The following is a 22,116-nucleotide window of genomic DNA, read 5'->3' as shown; positions in this document are numbered from 1 at the left end:
TGATTTGTTTTTTTAAATATCCTTTAAAAATCTGTTATTTATTTGTCACCTCGTATAAATCTTCAAGATCGCAAGAAGTTATCATCATCATTGTAATACGGTTTCTTTTATTTTCTGTGCGAAAATCTATTGTGTGGTGTTTTAAACCTGCATTCATGGTGTTTTAAACCTGTAGTACAGCATGTGTTCTTCGTATGGTGTTTTAAACCTGCAATCTAGTATGTGTTCTTCGTATGTTCTTCACATGGCGTTTTAAACATGTATTTACACCTGCATTCCAGTATATGTTCTTCGTATGGTGTTTTAAACCTGCATCCAGCAGGCCTCATTCATGCTATACGTAATTTTTTTAATCTATGTAAATATAACAATATGGTACTCGTATTAAAGATAAAAAAAGCTCGTTATTATGGTGTAATTTATTTAAAAAAACGTTACGTATAAAAAATTATTGACGTTTAAAAAAGATGGGTGGAACTTTCATGTGCATTAAAGTTAATGGCAGTTTCTTTATTTATGTGACAACTGTCAAATTTGAATGCATCCGTACGTTTAATTAATATTGATTTTTGCTTAATGACTGTGCTTAATTTCAACTGATGACTTAAACTGCTTTATAATTTCTACATTATACATACATGTGCATCACATTTCATACTGTCACAACATTCATTACATACAAACATTAGTGACATACTTGATGCACAAAGCACAGTTAGCACAATGAGCGGATAACTCAGAAATATACTGAAAGTGGCAGTACATAGAGAGATAATGTTTTGAGGCCCAGTATGAGCCAGAGACAAGGTACTACACTAGTAGGGAGTGTAGGGAAGTAAGGACCATAAAACTGCGTCACTAGGTGGTAGTTTAGGTGCCGGAAAATGCCTAAAACTCACTCAAAGTGCAGAATTCTACATTTAACAACAAAATTCAGCATTTTAACATGCTAGTAACATGCAAAAATATGGCAAAATGGTCCTGTATGCTTTCCTAAGTGCTGGGAATTAAAAGTGTCACAAAAAGTTACATAAAAGACACTATACGGAATATCTTAGCACTTTAACGGGACAGTATCTAACCGAACAACCGGACATTACCCGGAACACTAAAATATTACCAGAAGCATTGTTTCACTTTTTCTGAGCTAGTTATGGTTCCCGAGCACTATAACACACTACATAATACATGGTACACATTAAACACTAAACTTTTACCACATACCCTTCCACTAACTAAATTAGTTGCCACCAAATTACATCTTAACCCCCCCTAGTTGTAACCGTCCTCATGTATGGCCCACCATAAGGTTTGCTTAATCTTTTAAAATCCCACTTAAATATTCTCCTTGGGATATGGTAGATTATGTCTTGTACTTCTTGAACACTATAACCATTGGGTAATATAGTTAGTGGATTATAAGAACTATTATCCTTATCATTTTCATCACTTCACAAAACTTCTTCCTCCTCTACAAATAAGCTACGCCCAAACATAGTCCATCCATCACCGTTTTTTTTTTATCATCATCCAACTAATCCAAGGGCATTACAAGGTGCAAGGAGCCATTTTAGAAGGTGTGGAACACTTGGATCTTGAAGTATGATTAAAAAACATGGTTTAACAAGTTAGAGATGATTATGTGCTTACATGAAATAATCATCTTCTAGACTAACATGAACTTGAAAGTAAAAATGATTTTTCTTACAAAGTAATAAACCTAGTGAACTAGTAAACTTGTAAACCCAAGGCTTATGAATGATTTTTCTAAACAAACCAAGTTTAAAAGACGGTTTTTGAAAGAGCATGATACTTACATACACTTACACTATTTTTGGAAATAAAATAAGTATATGGATGCTAGTGAAACATGAAAATGTTGTAAATAAATATTTTTGTAAAATGTGTTCACAAGTTGTGAACATCTAAAAATTCCGAGAATGAGATTTTAACAAAAGTAAACACACTTTGAAGGGTAACTAAACCCACTAAACACTTCACCGAGTTACTACGCGTTTTTATAAAACATCCAGTTCATGTTGTGTTATAAATAGAATAATTTTGCACTTGGTAAGTGTAATATTGTTTAGAGTATGGTTGTTGACTGATTTGAATAATTTTTCGGAAAGAAAATGATATGCTTATTAGCATGGACACCTCTATTTACAAAGGAAACTATGGCAAAATTTTCTAAAAACTCCAACACTTAGAAAATATTTTCTAACAAGTGTTTACAAATATGTTTTTAACTTTGTCTTTCAAAATAAACTTCGCCATAGGTTTTGTTACAAAAATACAAAGTATCGGAGGCTGGTTTTTGTAAATAAACTGAGTAAATATATATTTAGAATATATATTTTATACTAAAACATTTGTGTGAATATTTGTTTACTTTGTGAAATAGTTATATTATTTTAGGGTAAAATAATATAACTTACAAATTACCATGACATTTACAACTCCAAAATAATATCAAAAATCATAGGGAATAAATATTTAAGTTACACACTTGATATTGTGAAACCGAACGCTAGAACGTAACTTACGAAATATTCAGGAAAATATTTTTACAAATATATTTTTGGTAAATACTATTTTGGATATGAAAGTATGATTTTTACCAAAGTTATATCATATTTTTGGACAGGAGAAAATGTATTATTTGGGAAAGTAAAAATGTTTTTACTTGGGTTTATTAAGAAATATAGTATTTTTGGGAAAAATATATATTTTCTTGGAATGTATTGTTTTGAATAAAAATAAGGTTTATATATTTCTAAGTGAGACTTAAAGGAATATATTCTTTTGGATTAACACACCAGAATACGACGCCACTACATGGCTAGATATACAAATACAAGAATACGGATAACCATGTATGAAATACCCCATCCTTGGGAAGGAAATACGAATACGAATACTTGAGAAGTATTAATACAGAAATATTGTTTGAACAATTATTCCAAAACTAAATATAATTATAACTTGGAATAATACTGGGAACGTAAGAAACGTAACTCAAAGATATAAATACAGAAGCAAGGCACGGCCCGTTCGTCTAATAGACGTTAGAACATTGTAGGTAGTCGTGTTCGCTGAGGAGATTTGAGTTACAAGTAACGAAGACGCAATACTGTGAGTTCATGTCCCCAATTTCTTTTAACTGTTTTCAGTTTTATACTTCGGGGGTAAAATACATGTTACGACTATTACAAACGTTTATTACACGGTATGATTAGCTTAAGGAGGGTTTTACTTCAAGATCATGTGAATGAGTAGGGCGATTAAGGCCATCAATCCTCGTTGTAGGACCGAGGGGCATGAGTGATAGATCTATTTGGGTGTAGCGAGCCCCACCTCTGAGTCCGCTGAGTGGACCATGTGGTGACTATGTCTTACAGCCGGAAGCCCGATGCGAAATCTGCTAGGTTTGAGTCTTCCTGCATCACTTCACACATACCATTGGCTTTGCAACCCTGTGGTGATCTCTTTTTCCTTATTGTTACATACTAGGGACTTACATACATACTTACAACGTTTTCAAAGGTTTATACATACACACATACGAACACATGAACTCGCTCAACTTTTGTTGATGTTTTTCAAACTACATGTATTTCAGGGAAATTGTAAAGTGGATCTGGCGGGCGTTGGAAGTTTTTATGCTGCGTTAAGAATATACATGTCATCTACGGTCTTGAGTTTGGTTAGTGTGTCCTATTCCTGGACGAGACACGTTTTCCAAACCTTGGTGTTATTCAATATCTTTTGACGAATCTTTAATGAACTCATAAACAATTTGTATGATTTGTAAAACTTGAATTTGAAGTCTACGTTTTAAAATGATGTTGTTATGTTTTAAACTTATTTAATGGATGACAAACTGTCACACCCCTAATTTTCCACGTGTCACCGGTGGGCCCGGTGGGGGTAAAGTGACGTAGTTGATATCATCATAGTCAAACAACACAAATAATGAATGCACAGCGGAAGTAAAAGATAAAATATTACAACCCGATAATAAGTAATATCCAAGTATTACAAACGGAATGTAAACGATCCACAGGCGGATCTTAAAATAGAAAGATAAACACTGTTCAACAGACTTTAGGCATCTAGAACTTGCAAGACTCCCTATTGACACCCTGAGCTCCCAGCCAATTACGTACAATACCTGTCACTTAACCTTTTTGGAAAATACGTCAGTTTACACTGGTAAATATAACTTAACTGACTCATTTTGAAAATAGTTTAGAAAATTGATTTGAATGCTCAAGGCACAAAATTCTTTTATAACTTGGGACAATTATATAAAAATAATCTTGTATACAAATTTACATGTTCGTTATACATTTAGGGCCCGATGTAGGAACCAAGTCAAGATTAACAGACACGCCACAAGTATAGGCCCACAAGAGAGTGAGATACCGTTTCCCTTATGCAACTGTCAGGTGTATGCCTACACCCCGTGCATAAGACGTGGCCATTTTATAATACAATGATGCCAAGGATATCCGGGACATGGTCATTAACCCCTAAAGGCTTTTATTTCAAACAATATAGATTAAAGCGGGTTACCTCAATAATTTAATCACAATACGATCAAACATTCAATACCCGACCAAGCGGTATTATTATAATACCGTATCCCAAGCCCGTATAGGGAAAATAAGTTAAGAGTATTTACCTGAGCTAAATATAAATTCAATCCCAGCCGTATATCAAATCAGCAAGCACAAGTACTTCTACTGGGGCTCCTAATCTAGAAAGAAGGTTTTTAACCCCTAAAGGCTTTTATTAGATTACTAATGGGACTTGTTTAAGTATTAACTTAGACCGGTTAGTTTTAAGGAAAGGTTTACGGTTCAAACGCAAGGTTATGCAAAGACCGGATTAGAATGTGGTTTAGTCCCAACAAGTTTGAATACTTGTTTAATATGGGTAAACTAAACACATTCTGGATTTTGAGATGAAAATGATAAGGTTTGACCCGTTTCGGCTAATTTATGCAAACTAGTTACATAAGCCGATCTGAATGCGAATAGGGCGTAACGGGTAACCACAAGAGTCATGAACAGGTTTCCTAAGTTAATATGTCTTAAATATGTTGTGATATCAGTAGGATACCTTCCATTATGCCCAAGATGATTTTAAACTCAAACTATGCCTTGCAAGGGCATTTTGGTCATTTTAAAGTTTATAAAAGAGTTTAAACAGTAATCTGAGTTACAGGTCTATACTCAATTTAATTAGTTATAATAGTAGGGTATCATATATATGTGAAATTCATTAATTAAAACCATACTATGCACCGTAGGGGGCATTTTGGTAATTTCACATAGGCTTAAAAGGTCAAAACTGAAAACCTGAGTTTAGAACTTTTACTTACTGTTAAAATATAAAAATTTACTGAATATATCAGTAGGCATCAACCCTTATATGTTTAAAATAGTTTTGATGCATACTATGCGTTAAAAACGCTTAAAAAGGCGATTTGGAGCCATTTCGGTTCCGAACCGAGTCTATACTTAGAATTGTCGGGTTGAACATGCTTAGATATGTTCAACTAATATTTACCAAGTTATTAAAGTGTGAAAACTGATTTTATGGTTTTTATATTAATAGTTATTAATTTATTTAAAACTAACCCGTTTGACTTTCATTTGACCCGACAATTTAACTAAGTAAACGTGGTAATTAGGAGGTGCCCTTTTGAGGGTTAAACACCTACCTAATTACGGTCACGTAGCCATGTTCGTTGCAAACAATGGCTTAACCGTTTAAAAGTCAAAGTGTTTATCGAAAACGCTTGACTTTCGGTTAAAACGCTAAAAATTAAACTAAGCATGAAGGGATTACTTACAAGAGTCCAAAGGACTGAGGGAGGTTCTCAAAAAGGTTCAAGATCCTCTCCAATTCAGAGAATAAGCAGATTAGAAGGAAAGGTGCAAAAGAAGTGAAGTGGGGAATGGGTATTTATAGGTTTTTGAGAATCGTTAGGATCATTCCTCAATAACCGTGCTTAAATCTAGACCGTACACCTCATGCCCATTGTTTTTCAATACCATGGGTGCTCAAAATGGCCCATAGAATGAAGGAAACAATGTGTGGAAACCAGAAACCAGCTGCTGTAATGAAAACAACTGTTTTTACAGGTCTGATGCACTTTAGTTCAGCAAACATAACTTTTAAAAATTGCAGAAATGGTCCCTGTGAGCATATAAGGTCATGTTTGACATGTTTAAGGCCCGATAACCTCATTTCAAGGCTCTACTATGAAGTTAAGGTATAGGGAACATGAAACATGCTTAAAAATATGTCGGATGTCAGTTCGTTTGGCAGTACGGTCACGTTGTTCGTCTAATTACGACGAAACACAAACGGACGCGAAAAACGATCCAAATTACGCGACGAATGGAATTTATCATGCCGAACACTCAAATAAAATATTTTAGTGGTTATATAAATTTTTGGATGTCCGGATATATTCAGATTGTAAGATATGCGCGAAAATGCAAACTTGTGCACTTTTTGACACTTTTAGTCCCTGCATGACATAAAAGTTTATTTTTGCGCACTAAACCCCTCTAAGCCTATATCTAAGCTATATAAAGGATAAATAGGGTATGTTTAACTTATGGTCATATTTCGGAAGGTCCGATTCTATACGAATCGACATACTTTTGCAGTTTGACGCAATTAGTCCCTTAATTGCGCAAAGTAGTGCGAAATGCCGTTTAATGATATCTAAGCCTTCCATGGCCCATGTTAATCATTACCAAGTATATACTTAAATATTACTACGCTCCCGTTTGCTTAAATGGTCCCCGAATGGCGTAGATTCAAAAATTGACGCTTTAGGCCCCTCTATTACGCAAACTTGCGCATCTCATCATTTATTAGCATTGAAGCCTCATCTAATCCATATTAGGCATCCTTGAAAGTATTATTAAACATCACAATGCTTCGGGTTCGCTAAAAGGTCACTCAGAGCTATAATTAAACATATTGACACTTTTAGTCCCTCTAACTTGCAAAGTTGCGGGTAACTTTACTTAGAGGCATAAAAACCTTAGACGGCCATTATTTGGCATTCCCGGAAGTATAATTAAATATTATGAAGCTCCCGGTTTGTTAAAAGGTTACTCAGAGGTAATAATTAACATGTTGACGCTTTTAACCCTTTATCGCGCAAACTTTCAATTAATTACGCAAACGGCTACACTTAATCATCAAGTGGCACATTTTTGAATATAAACATCATAAGAGGTTATTTAGAAACTTATTTTAGGTATGCTAACACCTACAGTTCTTTCATAATCAAAGTTTTTGATTTTTCGAAAAATTAGTCCCTTAAATTCAACGTTTGACTTCATTAGGGTTTACTACACGTGTCAATACATCATTGGACGTGATTTTACGAGGTGTTACATCCTCACCCCCTTAAAAGAAATCTCGACCTCGATATTTTCTAAAGTAATGGAAGTACTCTTTGTCGGTCAATGGATTTAACTTCCACAACCTATTTGGGCCTCTAGAGGCATCCTAAATGACCTTTATATTAGGTTCATGTTTTCTTCCTTAGATTCTAATCCTGACGATCCTTAATCGATACAGGTTTCTTATCATATCATAGATACGCATATCATTATGTGATAATGCTTCTCGACTTATTGGTGAAACACATCCTTAATTCATTAGTGTGGGTCACATTGCGAGTTCCACCACGATCCATAAATAGGTCTTAGTTTATAAGCTATTGGCCTTTGAAGTATTCGATTTCCTCGAATGATCTCATGTATAGTCATAGCTTAACTAGCCTGTTGTACAAAAATTTCAGTACACCCTTCTTAGAGCGATACTTTCAATTGAACCCTATTCCTTATTAAGGACTTAAGAGGGTTGCGACTTTTATCAATCCTCGATTTTCCGCTGACTACTGGAAACTTTCAGATGATTATGGATTTGTATGATCTTATTCGTTGTTTCTAAGGCAACTTTCAGATCCTGATAATTGAACTTACCAGTTTTCTGTCTAACGATAATTGTTTAACATTCTATCTATACAATGTCTCCAAAGAAGCAGCTTGAAACTTATATATCAATTATTATAGAAGAGCTTATCTTAAGGTGAGATGGTTATTCCAACCATTGCTTAAATCTAATATTAAGGAATAGCTAATCCTTGCTGTTAGTCGATCAAATCGACGATCCTGGGCGGCTGATGGAAATTCTTAATTGTTGCCTAATCAGGGTTATGGTAATCAAATGCATAAGCAAGATGAACCGTCTTTCTTAATTAGCAATACCAAACTCTTAAAATATTGAGTTGGGCTATATGAACCTCTATTTTAAAACTCACTTAATCTGGGTTCCGATTCTTCCAATGATGGTACTAGCCGTCATGGAGATTTCATAATAATACAGTCCTAATTGGGATATAAATCTTAACTCTACATGCCTCTAAGGAGGTAAACAGGGTAATCTTGGAGAAGATAGTCAAAACGCAAGGAGGTTACAGAGATTTTCCAATTCTCAGGCTCCAGTTCATTTACCATGGTCTGCGTCAGATAAGTGATACATTCGTGTTACGAGTCCACGGATTTCTTTACTCAGGGACGTTTACTTGGATAATTCCATTTTAGATATCTTCTTTGAATACCATTAGTTGACTTTTAGTACCATATGACTATCGGGATATCTTTGTGGTCCCATGCATTAAACCTCCATACTGATCAGGCATGGAAGCAATCTATGGAACTTATTAAGATACACCAATCCTCATATGACGCTTTTTGTCGTTCCATCTGGTATTCGCAATCGATAGAGATCAAGAGATATCAATTACTTATGATGATGCACTTCATCTGGAGAGAGGGTACACTAGAATTTCACGACTGAAGATTTTTAACAGGAATAGAAGAAATGGTTCCTATGGTTTCGCTTGTAAGTTTTACCTTACACTTAATATCTAGGGTTCTCCTGGAACATTTTAAGAGTTTGCTATACTTACCATCTATGAAGGATTGATTGGTATCTGAATCAAAGCAGAACTCTTAGCGTTTATTCTACTTCATATTTTACGTTTAGGGTTCTAACAGGCAGGTTTAATTTTATTCAACCAATGATTTATCTGCAACTGAATCAAACAGTGCCTTTGCATATACATCATGGATAAGGACGTACCGGTTATAACATTGTCATCTTGTATGGTCTCTTTTGCATTCTTCTGAGAGACCCTAGCGTTGGTCTTCTTATCTCCTTTAAGCTTCTTAGCATACTTTGGGCAATTTGATTTGATATGCCCTTTCTCGTTACAGTTGTAACAAGTCTCATCTCCTATCTTATGGCATTCCAATGTTTTATGCTCATTAGATTTGCAGATCCCACAAGCCCTAGGCTGCGATTGGGATTTTGGTTCGTACCTGCACTTCCCATAATGGCGCTTCTTGCAGGTCTTGCATTTAGGTTTCTGGTTGGACTTTTGTTTGTTCTTCTTTTTAGAGCTCTGGGAGTTGTCTTCCTCCCTTTTTCTTTTCAGTTCACCCTTTACATTAGAGGCACGAACGAGATCCTTCTCGTGAGTAATGAAGGGTGGTCTTGGTTGAGATTTGGAGCAAGTAGCATTGGGCTCCTTGAACTTTTTCACAGCCTTCTTCATAGCTTTTTCAACAGCTGCGTCTATCATAGTCTGAAGAACATCCTTGGAAATTCTAAGGTTCACAATTGTAGCATCACTAGCATGTGTCGCATCATCCATAACACGGTCATCGGCTGTCTTATCCGAGTTTGTCATATTCAATATTTGGTTCCTAACACCAAATAAAACAATTATTTAGTTGCAATGCAGCAATCGCTATTCATCATCCTGATGACCTAATATATACTAACCAAGGTATCATCAAACCATACAGGTTAATATAGTACGAACATTCTCAAAGGAACGTCATTTAGATATGTATATATATCAATTATACTTAGCCTAGGTCATAAAAGACCATTAATGGCGATTAAGGTTTGGACCTAGTCCATTACCCGTTTGACAGGGGATCAATTGTCACGTCTGTCTTGATCATATTGACGATTTGAACAGCTTTAAAGCTCGATATTAGGATATTGGAAAAGAGTGTTTCCTAATGGATATAAAGCATCCATCTAAGGTTGTTGAAGCAGTCTCTAAATGTTATCGGCCAATTCTACCTCGCGTGATAAGCCTAAGATCCTAATAGGCGGATACAACAGCTTACAATATTTATTGTCCTCAATAGACTTTTCTGCGCCAGAATCAAATAATCCCCATATAAGCATCATTGATAAGGAAAGGTACCTTTTATGACATCATCTTCCTGTGTTGCCTCCTGGTGTTCATCTGGAAGATTCACGCGTTTGCTTTCTTGGCCTCTTCAGACTTCTTCTGATTCCTAGGGCAGTTAGTCTTGACGTGCCCCTTCTCGTTGCAACCATAACAGGTCGCATCTTTCAACTTTTTGCAATCCAAGGTCTTATGCTCCTTGGACTTGCAGATTCCACAAGGAAGAGGCTGAGACTCAAATCTGCAATTCCCCAGGTGGTATTTCCTACATGTTTTGCACCTGGTCTTTTCACCCGTCTGCTGGTTATCCTTTTTAACCCCAAACTTTTCCTATAATCCGAGTTCCCCTTTTTCTTCTTATCGGAGCGATGAGAACCCTCATCCTCCTTTTTACGCTTCCCTTCTTCAGAAGCTTTTGCAGCCTTGTTTCTGACTACGTCGAGTGTGAGAGATAGCGACAAATCTGCCGCTGACCTGAATGTAGCAGGTCTCGATGCTTTCACGCTTGCCTTGATTTCTGGGGCTAGGCCCCCAATAAAGCGAGCTATACGCTTTGGTTCTGGTGTGATCAAGTAAGGAACCAAACGAGACATAGTATTGAAATTTGTAAGATATGCCTAGCAATCTAAGTCCTCCATGACCAATGCCAAGAAATCGGTTTCAATTTTCTCAACTTCATGTTGAGGACAGTAACTTCCCTTAATAAGAGCAACAAACTGATCCCATGTTTGATTATACAACGGGATTTTCCCAGTAGCCTGGATTAGCGACCTCCACCAAGCTAGAGCTTCTCCTTTAAAAGATTGTGAAACAAACTTCACAATGTCTTGCTCTGCACATCCGCTAATATCAACAACAATGTCCATCTCCTCGAGCCACGTCATGCAGTCGATGGCTCCCTTTTCTCCTGTGAAGTCTCTGGGCTTGTAGGAGACAAAATATTTATATGAACAGGTTTTAACAAGTGGCTCTTGGTTAAGCACAACCTGTCTAGGCGGATCACTCCTCTGATTTGATGAGTGATGAGCATCGTCCTCCTTTGACTCATGTGTTTTAGAAGGGGGGTTACTACGAGCCACAGATGGAGTCTTAAAGTGTGCACCACTTGACTCATTATACTGTCTGTCAAGAGCTCGAGTAACAACATTATCTATCAATGCCTGCAGTTCCTCACCAGTTATATTACCTCCGGTAGTGTCATTGTTCTCCTTCGGGTGGCTGTTAACCTCATCTGATCCAACCATGCAGCTTGATTGCTACATAAATATTAACAATGATTTATTTAGAGTTTATTATGGAATCATCATTTTTGAGGATTCATCAACCATGGTAATATAAACCATATTGGTTAATTTGTTAGTTATATTTAATTAGTATTTTCATTATAGTTTATCCTAGTTATAAAACATTAAGGATATTAAGGTGGCGCAAAAGGCCTAGTCACAAAGACAATTTTTAAATTTATAAGCCATGATTTCGGAGAATCGAGGCATTCAGGTTTGAACATATTTCATTACCTTTTTCTTGACAGAGAGTCAAAGACTACAACTGTCTTTTGTCTCACAGGACGTTAATTATAGCCCGTAGGCACTTCATCCTTAAGGGGTGGTTATATAAATAAGGGAAATTGAAATATCCCATTTTAAAGATGACCTATGTGATTTTATCATATCACAGTTTGTCAAAATTGCTAACATGCTTTCAGATGTTAACAAGAATTTGAATCTTTGGATAGGTTTTACCATCTCGGCCGTGTATGAAATGATAGGTAGGCTAGGTTTTACCTTTAAGATTCTTTTTTAATATTAAGAGCAGAACAATCCTAAATTGGGATGTTATCAAGGATCTGAATCTAATTGTGGAACTACCATCTTGGCCCTGTCTTAAGATGACACATGGCTAGGTCTTGTCCTTTTTAGATTTTGCCATCTTATAATAATGGTAGATCTTATAATAGGAACGTTATTTTACATCTAACCATTCCATTTAAAATTTAAACAGGTATATGGTTGCCCTAAACAAGACTTCTAACAATACTGACTCACCCATGCATGGGCTAATCAGAAAAATAACAAAGGAAATAAATAAAGGACAAAAACGAATCAGGAGTAGTCCTAAGTTCTTTGTCTAGACTCAAGAATGTGCAACTGTGTAATTGAGATTAAACACAAATGGCTAGTGTTTAATTCACTCAGTGTTGGCTCTGATACCAACCTGTCACACCCCTAATTTTCCACGTGTCACCGGTGGGCCCGGTGGAGGTAAAGTGACGTAGTTGATATCATCATAGTCAAACAACACAAATAATGAATGCACAACGGAAGCAAAAGATAAAATATTACAACCCGATAATAAGTAATATCCAAGTATTACAAACGGAATGTAAAGGATCCACAGGCGGATCTTAAAACAGAAAGATAAACACTGTTCAACAGACTTTAGGCATCTAGAACTTGCAAGACTCCCTATTGACGCCCTGAGCTCCCAGCCAATTACGTACAGTACCTGTCACTTAACCTTTTTGGAAAATACGTCAGTTTACACTGGTAAATACAACTTAACTGACTCATTTTGAAAATAGTTTAGAAAATTGATTTGAATGCTCAAGGCACAAAATTCTTTTATAACTTGGGACAATTATATAAAAATAATCTTGTATACAGATTTACATGTTCGTTATACATTTAGGGCCCGATGTAGAAACCGAGTCAAGATTAGCAGACACGCCACAAGTATAGGCCCACAAGAGAGTGAGATACCGTTTCCCTTATGCAACTGTCAGGTGTATGCCTACACCCCGTGCATAAGACGTGGCCATTTTATAATACAATGATGCCAAGGATATCCGGGACATGGTCATTAACCCCTAAAGGCTTTTATTTCAAACAATATAGATTAAAGCGGGTTACCTCAATAATTTAATCACAATACGAGCAAACATTCAATACTCGACCAAGCGGTATTATTATAATACCGTATCCCAAGCCCGTATAGGGAAAATAAGTTAAGAGTATTTACCTGAGCTAAATATAAATTCAATCCTAGCCGTATATCAAATCAGCAAGCACAAGTACTTCTACTGGGGCTCCTAATCCGGAACAAAGGTTTTTAATTACCTATTAGATTACTAACGGGTCTTGTTTAAGTATTAACTTAGACCGGTTAGTTTTAAAGAAAGGTTTACGGTTCAAACGCAAGATTATGCGAAGACCAGATTAGAATGTGGTTTAGTCCCAACAAGTTTGAATACTTGTTTAATATGGGTAAACTAAACACATTCTGGATTTTGAGATGAAAATGATAAGATTTGACCCGTTTCGGCTAATTTATGCAAACTAGTTACATAAGCTGATCCGAACGCGAATAGGGCGTAACGGGTAACCACAAGAGTCATGAACAGGTTTCCTAAGTTAATATGCCTTAAATATGTTGTGATATCAGTAGGATACCTTCCATTATGCCCAAGATGATTTTAAACTCAAACTATGCCTCGCGAGGGCATTTTCATCATTTTAAAGTTTATAAAAGAGTTTAAATAGTAATTTGAGTTACAGGTCTGATTTAATCAGTAAATATACTCAATTTAATAAGTTATAACAGTAGGGTATCATATATATGTGAGATTCATTAATTAAAACCATACTATGCACCGTATGGGGCATTTTGGTAATTTCACATAGGCTTAAAAGGTCAAAACTGAAAACCTAAGTTTAGAACTTTTCCTTACTGTTAAAATATAAAAATTTACTGAATATATCAGTAGGCATCAACCTTATATGTTTAAAATAGTTTTGATACATACTATGCGTTAAAAACGCTTAAAAAGGCGATTTGGAGCCATTTCCGGGTTTTCACAGGAAAGCTGATGTTTTTATTATTCCAGAAGGCTCAAAATATTTTATTTAACATATAAGATCAGTAGAAAAATGTTTGGGGTCAAAAGGATTTATAAAACTCATTTTATAGCCCAAAAGGGCAAAACCGGCAATTACCGAATCATAGCTAGAACCCTATGTTATGCTCAGCCTAAAAATAAATAAAAATCTTCAAAAATCCCAAAATATTATTTTATATCAGTGGGTAAAAATTTTGGTATTAAAAATTGGGTTTAGATAGGCTATACGCTAATTATGTCGTTTAATTAGTAAAAAGCTTTTCATTTACGCTAATGAGCATAACTCCTAATCTAAACCTCAAACTGATGTCAAATTTTAGGGACAAGTTTATAATTCAGTGGTGAAGGTTTCTATCCTCTCACATTTTCAAAAATATCGTTTTAAGGTCCAAAGGGCATAACGGTCAACATTTAGGCATATAACGGAAACACGCATGAACTAGGATTTCTATGGAACCAAGTTGTATAACCTTGGAGGGTTATACTAACTTATAATATGGTCCTAATGGAATCCTAAGGCATATCCAAACTAAGCTAAATCGGGTCAGAACTGAAAGCCAAAGCAAAAGTCAACTTTTGCGACTTTCGGTTCCGAACCGAGTCTATACTTAGAATTGTCGGGTTGAACATGCATAGACATGTTCAACTAATATTTACCAAGTTATTAAAGTAAGAAAACTGATTTTATGGTTTTTATATTAATAGTTATGAATTTATTTAAAACTAACCCGTTTGACTTTCATTTGACCAGACAATTTAACTAAGTAAATGTGGTAATTAGGAGGTGCCCTTTTGAGGGTTAAACACCTACCTAATTACGATCACGTAGCCATGTTCGTTGCGAACAATGGATTAACCGTTTAAAAGTCAAAGCGTTTATCGAAAACGCTTGACTTTCGGTTAAAACGCTAAAAATTAAACTAAGCATGAAGGGATTACTTACAAGAGTCCAAAGGACTGAGGGAGGTTCTCAAAAAGGTTCAATATCCTCTCCAATTCAGAGAATAAGCAGATTAGAAGGAAAGGTGCAAAAGAAGTGAAGTGGGGAATGGGTATTTTTAGGTTTTTGAGAACCGTTAGGATCGTTCCTCAATAACCGTGCTTAAATCTGGACCGTACACCTCATGCCCCTTGTTTTTCAATACCATGGGTGCTCAAAATGGCCCATAGAATGAAGGAAACAATGTGTGGAAACCAGAAACCAGCTGCTGTAATGAAAACAGCTATTTTTACAGGTCTGATGCACTTTAGTTCAGCAAACAGAACTTTTAAAAATTGCAGAAATGGTCCCTGTGAGCATATAAGGTCATGTTTGACATGTTTAAGGCCCGATAACCTCATTCCAAGGCTCTACTATGAAGTTAAGGTATAGGGAACATGAAACATGGTTAAAAATATGCCGGATTTCGGTTCATTTGGCCGTACGGTCACGTTGTTCGTCTAATTACGAAGATACACAAACGGACGCGAAAAACGATCCAAATTACGCGACGAATGGAATTTTATCATGCCGAACACTAAAATAAAATATTTTAGTGGTTACATAAATTTTTGGATGTCCGGATATATTCAGATTGTAAGATATGCGCGAAAATGCAAACTTGTGCACTTTTTGACACTTTTAGTCCCTGCATGACATAAAAGTTTATTTTTGCGCACTAAACACATCTAAGCCTATATCTAAGTTATATAAAGTATAAATAGGGTATGTTTAACTTATGTTCATATTTCGGAAGGTCCGATTCTATACGAATCGACATACTTTTGCAGTTTGACGCAATTAGTCCCTTAATTGCGCAAAGTAGCGCGAAATGCCGTTTAATGATATCTAAGCCTTCCATGGCCCATGTTAATCATTCCCAAGCATATACTTAAATATTACTACGCTCCCGTTTGCTTAAATGGTCCCCGAATGGCGTAGATTCAAAAGTTGACGCTTTAGGCCCCTCTATTGCGCAAACTTGCACATCTCATCATTTATTAGCATTGAAGCCTCATCTAATCCATATTAGGAATCCTTGAAAGTATTATTAAACATCACAATGCTTCGGGTTCGCTAAAAGGTCATTCAAAGGTATAATTAAACATATTGACACTTTTAGTCCCTCTAACTTGCAAAGTTGCGCGTAACTTTACTTATAGGCATAAAAACATTGGACGGCCATTATTTGGCATTCCCGAGAGTATAATTAAATATTATGAAGCTATCGGTTTGTTAAAAGGTCACTCAGAGGTAAGAATTAACATGTTGACGCTTTTAACCCTTTATCGCGCAAACTTTTAATTAATTATGCAAACGACTACACTTAATCATCAAGTGGCTCATTTGTGAATATAAACATCATAAGAGGTTATTTAGAAACTTATTTTAGGTATGCTAACACCTCCAGTTCTTTCATAATCAAAGTTTTCGATTTTTCGAAAAATTAGTCCCTTAAATTCAATGTTTGACTTCATTAGGGTTTACTACACATGTCAATACATCATTGGACGTGATTTTACGAGGTGTTACACAAACCTATGGTTTTATCATATAGTTGATGTTATGGTTGAATGCAATGACATTAAGAAAGTCACACCGTAATCACGCGTCCGCAAAAGTCAGGGTGTGACAGCTTGGTATCAGAGCTTCGATCGTAGCGAACTAGGATTCTTTCTTGAGTCTAGACTACGATCATTAGGGCTCTCACGAAAATGTTTTACGACATGTTTTCATTGCATACACAAAACGTCCAGATCCAGGGAATAAACATTTTTACAAACAAAAAGGCACAAATACACATTTCAAAATTTATGTTTATAATTCAGTCTTAGAGACTGAGGGAAGTCAGTCTTTGAGACTACGCAACGATTTACACTAGCTGATGGCTTCTCCGACAAGGATCCTCCTGTCACTCTTGTTTCAGTCCATGACCACTTCATCACTGGTCATCCCGATGGTGAACACACCATGGATCCGATCCTCGACAATGCGTCTCCTGTGGACATTCCTTTCGAAAGAAGGCTACGCAACGAATAATTGATGATGACGTTGACATGTTATTGATGGCCCTTCTGATAACACCCATGATGATGGAAAGTTAGATGAGAACGTTGTTACTAATTTCACTTTTTGAGACCCCTGTTAACAAGCTATCCTTTGATTCTAGCATGCATTCGATTTCAGAGTCCTTTGAGTCTGTGACATCTGCAGCCTTACAGACAACCAGATTACAACTTTCTACTACTAACGCAGATGACGATGACATGACTGCTGCACTATCACCTGCTCAAGGCACCACACCGTTACACGACCCAGAGCCTGCTCCTGAGCTAGCTTCTGCACCTTTTGGGTCAGCTTGATGTTGCACCTGCTGAACCTGCACCTTTACTTGATCATGACCCTGTTTCTTTTAATTTACCTGGCATTACACCCCTTATATCTGACCCAGTACCTGCACCTAACGATCTCCTTATCGGTTGAGACGTTTGATTTTGCACCCACAACCGCTGACGTTGCTCCTTTTCCCCTATGAAGACCGACGTCCATTGCGCTAGGCATGTTTATCTCTTTATCTTGGGACTTACCCGCACCCCGGAAAGTTACTCCAGATCGGCACCCGCTTGACGATCCCTTTGCTACAGCAGCATTTTCTACGACCTCGCATGCCGCACCGCTGCTACATTCACCTCTGCATCGCTGGACGAGCCATTTCGATGGTTCCTATAATACACTATACTGATTATTGACCCTTACCATCCCTCACTTTATGGGGGCTACACACGGGATGAGTACACCCGTCACATCAGCTATAGTTTGAGGTTAAAAGTCGCAGAATGTTAGAGCTTGAGCTGACACCACGTCCTCCACCCTGTCTATTGCCAGTATACCTTGATTCCTTTTCACTCTCACCTGCTGCTATTACACCTTTCCAGGTTTTGATGCTCGTTTCTTTACTGTCGAGCAGCAGATCAGTTACTTACTTCGACATACATACAAGCTCCAGAAGGAATTCAAGCATGTTAACAGTTTACTTTTCTTTCCTCCTCCACCTCAGTCACCAGTATAGTTGGTTTTGGATTATGCGGATTGCATTACATTTGGGTAAAGACACCAATGATAAGCCGGGATTATGGAGACTTTTAAAGACCACATCTGACTACGTAATTTTGATACACTAATATATTTAATGGACAAGGGTAGGGTAACCCTGTGTCCCTGTTGATGTGATACATTTTGGAAGACAATACAATTGTGGTCAGGGAATAATGAGAATGCCAATCATCATTAAACATGCGACAATACTTTGTGACCAATGACCAACAAAAGCTCAGTTGCTATGTCTTCGTTAAGCACGTTATTGATCTATATGTGTGTGCTATAATGCTACGTGCTTACTTGCTATGCTCTCATTAAACATAATTGCCAAATTACGTGGTTATGCTATTATTATTATGCTATTGCTTGATTGGTTGGTAAGAAAACCTATTATGTGTATATACAAATGGCCACTAAACAACTATATGCACTCCCTGAACAATAAGACCTGACCTAACCGATCTTCTTCTCAGAAGATGACGATACAAGGGAACGTCGATACCAACAACCCTCTGCCGACAACAGCAGAGTCAGAATTGCGAGGGCGCATCTCACGGGCCATCGCACAGCTCGAGGCCCTTCGCTCCGAACACGGCGGGGGTACCTCAGGAAATAATCCACCCAGCGGCTGCACCTACGAGTAGTTCTTGAACCACAAACCTCGAGAATTCGACGGTACTGGGGGTGCCTTAGCTTTTGTGCGTTGGGTGGAGAAGACGGATTCTGTTTTACGGTTGAGCAAATGTGCCCCAGAACATCAGGTCGCTTACGTAGCTGGACTATTTGTAGATGGGGCTCTGTCATGGTGGAACTTTCATGTTCAGGCAATGGGCAAGACTGCTGCGAATGCTTTGACGTGGGACGAACTGAAAGAACTGATGCGTAAAAGATATTGCTCTAGGGCAGAAGTCTAGAAGTTGGATACTGAACTGTGGAACTTGAGAATGGAAGGTCCTAAGATAGCTGAATATGTGCAGAGATTTGGCGAATTATCACAAGTTGCTTCGCGTTTGGTGGAACTAGAATCTAGGAAGATCGAACGTTTCATCGGGGGACTGGCACCTCAGATTCTAAGCCTGGTAACAACATCTAAGCCGTCAACAATCATCGAAGCTATTGACATGAGCATGGCGCTTACTGAAGAAGCAATTAGACTAGGAGAACTTTCTGCTTCAGAAGAGAAAAAGGAGACTCCTGTAGAGTCATCTGGGGATAACAAGAGAAAGCTCGCAAATTTCAAGAAGGTTACTCGGGCGAGTAACAAGAAGAAGGCCAAAAAGGGAAAAGACTACATGGGTATCCTACCTAAGTGCGACAATTGTCTACGTTATCATGTCGGGCGATGTAAATATGGAAAATGTGATAATTGTGGTAAGAGGGGGCATCCTAAGGAAACTTGTAGGCAAGACACTGAACGTAGAAATGGAGGCCAAGGTGGCAACGAGAATCACGTAGAAAACAACGACAACGACAAAGGCAGGGCGAGTGACAAACAAAAACGTGATCAAGGTTGTCTTAACTGTGGGAGCAAGAAGCATTTCAGAAAATACTGCCCTAAGAAGAATCTGGCACAAGGATAAAAACTCAGTAGCAGAGCTAGGGGAGCACACCAGAAATCCAAGCGTGGGTATCGGTACGTCCCATATTACTTAACGTTATGCATCTGTGTTGCTAGATACTATTGCAAATTTTAGCTTCGCATCTCTAGAGTTTGAGAGCATACTTGGTTTAGTAACAAGTAAGTTAGATAATCGCACGCGATAGTACTAGCTAATGGGAAGCTAGTGGAAGCCAACGAAGTAAGTGGAAATGGCAAGATAGAACCCAGAGAGCGTGAGTTTACGCTTAATCTACTGCCATTTGAATTGGGGAGCTTCGACAAGGTAATTGGATGGATTAGTTGTCAAATGATCAAGCGGAGATTGATATCCGCGTCCCGATTCCGAGCAAAGAAACAATCTCGACTCATGAACTAGGGTACGCCTTTACAAATTACAAATTGCTTGAAGGCACGCATATTGTTTGCGAATAGGATGTGTTATTTTCTTGACTCATGTCGAGGACAAGGGAGTCGAAGGACCAAAACACGAAGATACTCCTGTGATAAGGGAACACCCTGAAGTCTCCCCCAAAGACTTACCAGAATTATCTCCTCAACGACAAGTCGAATTTCGCATCGATTTGATTCCAGGCACCGCGTCTATAGTTAATGCACTCTAGCGACTTACACCTTCGGAAATGCAAGGATTGTCAGTACAGTTTCAGTAGTGGATAGAGAAGGAAGATAACAGACCAAGTTTTCCGTTTTGGGTAACCCCAGTCTGCTCATCGAGAGAAAGGACGATAGCTTCCGTACGAACATCAGACTACCAGGAGCCGAACGAGCTAACCAACAAGAGTGATAACTCTTGCTGAGGACTAAAGAATTACTTATTTAACTAACTAAGGGGATCCAACTACTATTTCACAACTGGTCAACGAACGAGTGTCGTTAGCTGTGAATTCAGGAAGAGAGTATACCGGAGGAATTGTGGGAAAATAACTTGTTTTAACGTACACAAGAATGGTGTTTCCTACACAATGCACAGAACAATTCTACACCAAATACGAAACTCTGAGAATCTAGAAAACATGTACTTAGGACCATCGGAAACCCAGGTCCAAATTGACAAAATTTGTTACTTAGGAACCACATCTGTTAACTCGAGCAAACACCATTAACCTGACATATATGCCATTTGAGTAACCAAACATAAAGTGCTTAAATTTCTTTTGTTGAAATCTTCACTTTTGCTTCTAGCGAGTAGATGTTTGCATCTCTACTCCCCTTAATGGTAGTTGTATCGCGTTGATTTTCTTCGCTGAGAGCGAACACACATTTGATTCGATACTTGGCCATTTCTCCATTTTTAGCAAACACTCATTGTTTCATTACTTGAAAACTCATATGTTACGCATGCACCATTTGCTACGCATGCGGTTTCATTTCAAATGCTTCATTGAAGTTCAAATATTATGTTGCTAAATCTAATTACTGATTTGTGATTCGAATGACCTACATTATTATAATTGTTGGCTCTTTTGCTATCAAGTCAACACACTTTCTTGAAACTTCTTTTATTTCAAGTTACATTCATGGTTTATCTTTGTGACCACGCCGAGATTCCTTTGTTGATACATACGTTTATTGCCGGGTTACACTGAAACCAAGTTCAATTGCTTGAAACTTATCCACTTCGCATATTCAATTTAAGACGCCATATGATGTATTGAGAGCATCATATTCAAACATTTTTGTAAAGGTTCTTTTGTTTCGAGTCGTAGTAGACTTGATTGGTCTACGACTCCACTAAATCGTTTGTTGATTTCGATACCTTGCAGTGATACTTTCACAAAATTGAAGCTTGCGCTAGTTTGGTTACTCACTTCATACACAGATTTAATTATTTATTTACTGATTTGCTCTAAATCCGTCTTGTTTATCACGATTAAAGCAGTCTCAACACAGTCGTGTGTTAAGGAAATGGTACATGGATTCATTTCATATGCATAATGTACCTCCTAACGATTCCTTCGTTATCGATCGAATGCCTTGCGGTACTTAATACTTTTGCATCTCCGATCGGAAACAGTAGTTCTTTGATGTCCCGTACCCAATTGAAAACTCTATAACATTGTGTAAACCAAATCTTCAGATTGTTTCAGTACACTTTCATTTGATTTCAAACACGGTGAACTTGTTCAGTCACCACTATTATAGAAATTATGTCGATACCACACCTTGTGGTGTCCTCACAAACTTGTAGCTTGTGCTAATCATGGTCAATCGTT

The sequence above is a fragment of the Helianthus annuus genome, chromosome 15, assembly GCF_002127325.2.
Source record: "Helianthus annuus cultivar XRQ/B chromosome 15, HanXRQr2.0-SUNRISE, whole genome shotgun sequence".
Lineage (NCBI taxonomy): Eukaryota > Viridiplantae > Streptophyta > Magnoliopsida > Asterales > Asteraceae > Helianthus > Helianthus annuus.
Note: the sequence above shows the minus strand (reverse complement) of the source record.